We start from the raw sequence: 8598 nt of genomic DNA, 5'->3' as shown, positions 1-8598 counted from the left end.
GTAAGACTTAAGGGAGGCTCTCTAGGCAAGGTGAAATCAATGTTTCTAAGGTCCAGGTATTAAGCAACAATTTTATCATAGTTATGGTTGTTGATATATATATATATATAATGAAACTAATTTTTTGTTTATTGACTATTCTTTACAATGTATAAAATTATAATGCCAACAATATTGAATAATGACGAGCTACATGCTTAAGTACATGCTAATGTGTAGATCTTTTAATTTTACAGTGGGACAAGAGCTAGTAATATAAATCTTGGTGTAAGCAACTATTTTGGGAAAGGAAACTATATATTCTAGTCATGTTGGTGCTTAAAAGTGTGTATAAATAACATGTTCTAAGCACAAGAACAAATGGCCCAAGCTAATCAAATTTGATTGTAAATTTTAAATTGAAAAACAACAAGGTTATTCCTTTGAAGTTACCTCCATATCCATGGACTCTTGCTGAAATAGGAAATAATTAAAAAAATAAAATAAAAACTAATTATTAAATTTAAATACTTAAGTAGCACTAATAAATAAGTAAATAAATTTAAGTAAAAAATTAAGAATTACATGTTCTAAAGTATTTTAATAAAACAAGAATTTAGTTTAGTGTGGAGACTAATATTTGATTGTATGATTTATTCCACAACTCTTTAAAATAACATATCTAGTGTAAGGCTCCTAGAAATGACTTTTCAAATAATAGACTAAGACTTAATTTAAAAATCTCTAATAGTTAAACATAGAATATCATTTTTTAATTAAAAATACAACTTATATGCAAGATAAATAAATCAAATACTAATTAGTTACAATAATTATTTTTTAATATTTAACTTTTAAATCCAACACAAATGAAAACTTTATCTGAAGTCCAACTCCATCTGATTGCCTCACTTATACGTAATGGCAATTTTTATAAGCACCTCAGCCAGTTGAAGAGGCTTCGAGAAGAATACAGTATGATCAGCTCCCTCAATTTCATAAACCATTTGTGGAGGATTCTCTGCAACGCCTCTACAATTAGCTTATCCTCCTTTGCTACAACGTATATTCTCTTCACACTTCCATAGTTTTTAGCTGTGTACAAAAGAGGCCCTTGCCATAGAGGAAACTTCTTCTCCAGCGAGTCAAACAACAAAAGATCCTGCATTCAGATCCACATTCGAATTTCACACCCATATTAACCAATTGAAATTCCATAAATACCCAATACACCACACAACTATCTATGTTCTCAAGTCGCTTACCCAAGAAGGACTGTTCTGTGATAAATTCTCTCGCGTAAAGTGGGGGCCAAACTTGATGGATGTTGCTGGTTTATCTTTCCCATTTGCATAATAAAATGTGGAGTCTCCTAAGCCTCCAATTATTGATGTGATCTGTTCAGAGAAATGAAATTGTACTGTAAAGATTGTGAAGCCTCCTATTAGTAGAAAGGGAGAGAGAATTCATCAGACCTCATTCAACGACTCAGTGAGAGTAGTTCCACTGAGGGCCATAACGGCAGTAACAAAGACAGCTGCAGCAATTTTATGTGGAAAATGCTCCATTGTAAAGCTTACATTGAACCCACCAGCACTGTGGCCAACCAATATAACCTTAACATAGATAACAGCTACAAGTTAGTTGACATCCCTGGACCAATTGGTGATCTGAATTTTAATACAAACTTTAAAAAAAAACACAATGCATATAATTCAATGATATTATTTTATCTATTGATTAATTTTTGAAATTTTAGTGTGATTTAAAATGAACAATATAAACAAATCAAAGTCAAATTCGTGTCAATTGTTCATCTGAAATGACATTCCTTTCAATGATAGAATTCACCTATTAGTATGATTTAAGAAAAGTAATCTAAACAAATCAAAACTCTTTAGGCAAACTTGTTTAAATGATTCATCTAAAATCAGTTTCACTTAGTCTGTTTGGTTGCTGGTATAGGAATGGAGAATAGGAGTGCATATTGGGAATAGGAATGGCTATTCCAATAACAGCTATTTTTTGGAATGGATATATTCTCATTTTACAGGCAAAATGAGAATATGTATTCCTATTCCCTATTTCAATTGACGAACCAAACAGATAATAGAAAACATATTCCAAATTTTGTATTCCTATTCCACCAACCAAATGAACTTATAAAATAGAATTACTGTTGTATTAATATGATTTAAAAATATAAAACCTAAACAAATCAAAGCAAAATTCATTTATATGATTCATCTTAAATCAAATCGGTTTTTCCAATAGAACCTATTTGTTATTTCAAATGAACAATCTAAACAAATTAAAACTTAGATTATACTCTTTAGCCAAATTCATCTAGATGGTTCATCAAAAATCAGATTTGCTTCTCCAATAGAACTCATATATTAGTATGATTTTGAATAAAAGATCTAAACTAATCAAAGTCAAATTTGTTTAACTATTCATTTAAAATCAGATTCGCCTGTTTATTAAACTAATCATTTAAAATCAGCTTCGCCTGTTTATTAGAAACAACAATTTAAACAAATCAAAACATAGATTAATCTTTTGGTCAAATTTGATTGATTGGTTCACCTAAAACCAGTTCGGCTTCTCCAATAGAACATACCTATAGTATGATTTAAAACAATCTAGAACAAATCAAAACATGGATTAAACTCTTCAGCCAAATTCATTTAGATGGTTCATCAAAAATAAGGTTTGTTTATCCTTGGAACCCATCTATTATTATAAAATGAACAATCTGAACGAATCAAAATATAGCTTAAATTCTTCAGCCAAATTCATTAGAATAGTTCGCTTAAAATCAGATTCAATTCTCAGAAAGCATTCATCTATTAGTATATAAACAAATTGAAATTTAGATTAAATTATTCATCAAGTTTTTTAGTTGACTTATCTAGAATCAGTTACATTTCTCCAATAAAACTCTATTAATATGATTTAAAATTAAACATCTAAACCAAAAAAACTTAAACAAATCTAAAGTTAGATTTATACCTTTTCCGTAGAAGGAAGAGCTGTAAAGAAGTCTGTAAGTGGTTGATTGAACTCTTGTAAAGATGAAATGTGGTCGGCATCTCTAGGGTCAATACCAGCACTTGCCATGTCAAGGGAAGAAACAGTGTGACCCGCTTTCACAAGAAGATCTGCAACTTTATACCAACACCATCCTCCAAAGGTTGCTCCATGCGCCATCACAAAGTGACATCCCTTTTCCTTAACCACATTTTTATCCATGTTGTAGCTCTTAAAGTTTCAGAAATGAAAGGTAGAAGGCTAATATATCAAGGCTACAGTTTACCTATCGACACTAAATTACGTGTCAGTACCATTTAACTCGTAAACTTGATCTGAGCGATTGCCTAAGACTACTGAGATTAAAAGTTAGGTCAACAAATTTTTACTCTGTGGTTAACCCTTTTATTCAAATCTTTGACTTTACAATTTTTCTTCCACGCTCTCTTCTTTATTTCTTTCATTTGACAATAATATTTCATTCTAAAGAACAACGAAATTGTTTAAATTGATTTGGGGATAAGATGAAAGGAATCGTGTACTGTCAATATAGCTCTCTAAAACAGATTCACGTTATTGTAGTTGGGATAGATCTGTATGATCAGTCTTGTTTGTTTTTAGACTTCATTGAGCATAATTAGTCGGTCCACGATTATTTTATTATGGCAGAGGTTTAGACGTCTCTAAAATTCGATTTTGATTTGTTATGGCAGAGACTGTAAAGAATGACGGTACCTAATTAATTTGGAAGAGTGTACTTTTTAATATAAAAAATTTGATTTTGAAACAGATTGTAACTTGAAATGATAGGTAACCTGGTTATTTATCTTTGAGTTGTTTTTTTTCCTTTTTGTGAATGGGCAAATCAGAATATATAGTTGTAGGTATCTTTATATAGCAGTTCACGATAATAGTTAAGCATGTACCTAAATCATAAATTATCTTGGGTTTTACAATAATTTGGTTAAGGATACATTTAATTGCCTTGGAATAAACAGTTGCATGTAGAATAATCTAATTGATCAAATCATCTTGAATGTTTGACCATCTAATTTGTTTATATTGCTTTCTTTCAAATAAAAAATTTGCATTTCTTTCTGTCATATTCATACAGATTTAAATTAAATCTTTGACATGACAATATTATATATATTATTGTAAATAATAGATGGTGTAGTTGTTTAATAAGAATTTTATACATTTTAGTATTTTATTTATCTTTATATGGAATAATTTTGTTTGCTTTCATTATGTCAATTGTATTTATGCATACTAAAAAATAACGCAATGGAAGATTCATTATTCTATTGATAATAGATAAATCTTTACAATAATGAATTTTTGTAATATGTTGGGTCTATTTTCCATTAAGGTTTTTCTAGCTGAAAAGATTGAATATTTGTTTTTGGTTATTGTCCTTTTAATTTTCAGATTGTCAAGCTTATCCAACATCTTTTTCCTAATATTTGGTAGTAGAGCTTGGTTTAAGTTCTCTTTGAAGGATTAAAGTTTATTTCTTCCTATAATTCTTTCTTTAGTAGTAGGTATGAACCTAAGATTCTATGAGTGAATTTGAATGATGGGAAGCACAAAGATAGATAGAGAATAAGAGTGGAAAGAATTTTGGGTTTTGAAAAATAAACTAAAAGAGTTATTTGCTAATAGACATCAATGGATTGATGAATAATGATACCAGACATGTATGATCCTTATTTTAGACTCACAAGTTATGTAACTAGTCATAGTCCAAAGGAAGATTTGGTAGATCAAATTGACCTCCAACACGTGGATGTTTCTAAGAGTATATTTGTGCTTACTAATTTATCATTGAAATTATTAAAGAAGTTAGTCTACATGGTTTTCTTTCCTAGCCTAATCTAGGTTATGATAATAATACACATGCATATATCATCCACATTCTTGGGTTTACATATTTTCTACCATGGCATGAAACACAATTTACTTTGAATTAGTAAGGGATCTAGAAATAGTCAACATTTCCAACAACTAAAGGGACCAAAGGATGTAAATAACCTTGGGTGGATGGGACAATTTTTTTTTGAAAAAGAACTCCATCATTCTTCTTTTAGTTCCTTTAAATATAAGGGTATTTCATGTATTATTCACCAATAAAATAGTTTACTAATAAACTGAGAAAATTTAGATAATAGCTTACAACGCATCAATAAATTGTGAGTGTCTTATTTGGAAGGTCTTCGGTGCTAGTTTGTGGTGACTGGTTGGGGAAGTATTGTACATACTTCATAAACTCTTTGGGGTTCAGAGTAGCACCCAATTTTATTTTTTGGGTCGTGGTTGACATTGTGGTTGATGTACGGCCAACGTGTTGTAACCTTAAAGTGGCATAAAAATACTTGTATAAAAGGGATTAGGGTTAGGGATTATTTCATTATAGTGACGCAAAATTGGTTCTTGCGGCAGTATTGAGATGTAAGGAATTACAGATTGTAATTAGGTTATAATAATTGGATCATAATATTATTGGACTTTCTATTTGGTGGACGTAGCCCAGGGATTGGGTGAACCACATTAAATCCTGGTGTCGTGTTTTTTTTCTGTGTGATCTATTATTTTCTGTTATTGGTTATATTTTTATGTAATTGTTATTTTTGTCTGTGGTTTAATCCTAACAAGTGGTATCAGAGTGAGGTTTTTGTTTTTCAGTTATCCTTTGCAAGAAAGTCTCACAGTTGAGTGGGAGTCTCACGATCGAGTGGGAGTAATGGCAGATGAGGGTAAGCTGAGGGTTGATAGGTTTAATGGGCATGACTTTTAGTTACGAAAGATGTAAATGGAAGACTATCTTTATCAAAAGGATTTATGGAATCCATTGGAAGGAAAAGCCAAGAATCAGGGATCTATATCAAATGATGAATGAGATCTTTTAGAGAGAAAGGCACTTGGAAGCATTTGATTATGCCTGGCACAATCGATGGTATTTAATATTAAAAAAGCGAAGACAACAGAAGAGTTGATGAAAACCCTAGCAACACTATATGAAAAGCTCTCTGCTTCAAGCAAGGTATTTCTCATGAAGCATTTATTTAATATAAAAATGGCAGAAGGTGGATCTGTTGTGGATCGTTTAAATGGGTTTAATACTATTACTAGTCAGTTATCTTCTGTGGATATCAAATTTGATGAAGAAATTAGGGCTCTCTTGATTTTGTATTCTTTGCCTAAATGCTAGAATGGCTTGGTAATGGTTGTGAGTAATTTTGTTCCTAGATCTAGTACCCTAAGATATGATGATGTGATCAATGTTATTTTAAGTGAGGAAACTTGTAGAAAATTCTTAGGAAGATCTACATCTGGAAGTGCTTCGAATGCACAAAGTTGAGGCAGAATGACTGAGAGAGGAAGTAATTCTAGAAATTAGGGGAAATCAAGAGGGAAGTCAAAGGGGAGGAGGTCTCAATCGAGAGGACTAAATGACTACTGGTACTATGGGAAACTAGGGCATAAAAAGAAAGATTGTTGGAATTGAAAGAAAAATGAAGGAGATAAACCAGATGGAGACAAGGAGGCAAATGTGGCAAGTAACAAATCCAAAGAGGATACTTTGGTTCTATTTTTAGAAAGTGTTGATGATTCATGGCTTTTAGATTCTAGTGCTTCATTTCATGCTACGCCTCATAAAGGCTATTTCATTGATTATGTCCAAGGGGATTTTGAGCTTGTTTATTTGGGGGATTATGAACCTTGTCAGATTGTTGGAAAGGGAAAAGTTAAGATTAAGTTGCAAAATGGGAATCATTGGCCACTACATGAGGTAAGACATGTTTCAAGGTTGAGTAAGAATTTAATTTCAATAGTCCAACTCGGTGATGAGGGTTGTGTTGTTACTTTTAATGATAAAAGTTGGAAGGTTACAAAAGGTCCCCTTGTAGTAGCAAAAGTTGTGAAAGTAGGCATCTTATATCTTTGTACAGGTCATATTGTTCCTTCTACTTTAATTGTTTCAGAAAAAATAAATGTTTAGGAACAATTGTTGTAGTTGAGCAAGGAGAACAAATAGCTACTGTAAGTTTTGATACAACACTGTGACACAATAAACTTGGGCACATTAGTGAGAAAGGTATAAAAGTACTTCATTCAAAGAAAGTTCTACTAGGTCTGAAATGTGTTAATATGGATTTCTATGAAAGTTGTGTGTATGGAAAACAAAAGAGAATGAGTTTTGTAAAGATTGGGAAGGAAAACAAAAAGGAGAAATTAGAGCTTGTGCATACCGATGTATGGGGACTGGCTCAAGTATCTTCCCTTGGAGGCTCTCATTATTATGTTACATTTATTGATGATGCAACTAGAAAGGTATGTATTTATTTCCTTAGATAGAAATATGATGTATTTCAAACTTTTAAGAAATGGAAATGCTTGGTTGAAAATGAGACTGGTAGGAAATTAAAATTTCTTAGATCTGATAATGATGGTGAGTATCATAGTCATGAATTTGAAGATTATTGCTCGATTAATGGTATTCATAGACATGCAACTATTCCAAGGACTTCACAAGTAAATTGAGTGGTTGAACACATGAACATGACTATAATGGTGTGTGCAAGGAGCATGAGGTTGCATGTTGGGTTGCACTTTCACAAGTGGGTGGAGGCTATCAATACTGCTATATATTTGATTAATAGAGCTTCCTCTAGTCCTTTGGGTTGTGGTATTCTAGAGGAAGCATGGACTGTAAGGTGAGTTATTCTTTTCTCAAAACCTTCGATTGTGAAGCATTTGCTCACATAGATTCTGAAAATAGAACCAAGGTAGAAGCCAAGTCAAAGAAATATGTATTTTTTGGATATGGAAATAATGGATTTGGTTATAGGCTTTGGGATTTTGAAAATCATAAAATTGTAAGAAGTAGGGATTTCATATTCAATGAGAAAGTGTTGTACAAAGATTTGTTGTAGCAACATGAGAAGAAAGAAGATGATTATGTAGTGTTGGATGATAATTCAAAAGATGATGTTCTAGCCATTCCTCATGATGTGCAACAACCACACCAATAAATACCACACACACCAATGAATGTTTGATGGTCAACAAGGCAAATTGGACCTCCAAAAAGATTTTCTCCCTCTTTGTATTCAATTTTACTTACTAATGTTGGTGAACTTGAATGTTATGATGAAGTTGTGTAGGTGGATACTAAAATTCAGTGGGAGTTTGCAATGAAAGATGAAATGGACTCTTTGCTAAAAAATAAGACTTGGGATTTATGCAAGTTGCCTACAAGTAAAGGGCTTTACAGAATAAATGGGTTTACAGGTTAAAAGAAAAAGATGAAGGTAATAAAATATTTAAAGCTAGGTTAGTTGTAAAAGGATTTGCACAGAAAAAGGGCATTGATTTTGATGAGATATTTTCTCTTGTTGTTAAAATGACTTCTATCCATACTGTTTTAAGTATTGTGGCTACTGAAGATTTGTGTTTAGAGTAGCTTAATGTTAAAATAGCCTTCTTTCAGCCATGGGGATTTGAGGTCAAAGGTAAGGAGAACTTAGTGTGCAAATTGAAGAAAAGTTTATATGGCTTGAAGCAAGCACCTCAAAAATGATACCT

General features: G+C 31.8%; 1 pseudogene across 1 annotated transcript; it reads right to left on the bottom strand.

Moving 5' to 3' along the window:
• Positions 1-856: 856 nt before the first annotated feature.
• On the bottom strand, positions 857-3300 carry LOC149577605 (methyl jasmonate esterase 1-like; annotated as a pseudogene). The gene is made up of 4 exons (XR_016353457.1): positions 2992-3300; positions 1455-1595; positions 1245-1376; positions 857-1141 (listed from the first exon to the last, which is right to left on the bottom strand). The product of XR_016353457.1 is annotated as a methyl jasmonate esterase 1-like (transcript).
• Between the last annotated feature and the right edge of the window lie 5298 nt (positions 3301-8598).

Source organism: Cupressus sempervirens, chromosome 1, assembly GCF_028749045.1.
Source record: "Cupressus sempervirens isolate cs-2001-9-10 chromosome 1, ASM2874904v1, whole genome shotgun sequence".
Taxonomy (NCBI): Eukaryota; Viridiplantae; Streptophyta; class Pinopsida; order Cupressales; family Cupressaceae; genus Cupressus; species Cupressus sempervirens.
The sequence above is the reverse complement of the archived record's forward strand: the minus strand, read 5'-3'. Positions and strand labels throughout refer to the sequence as shown.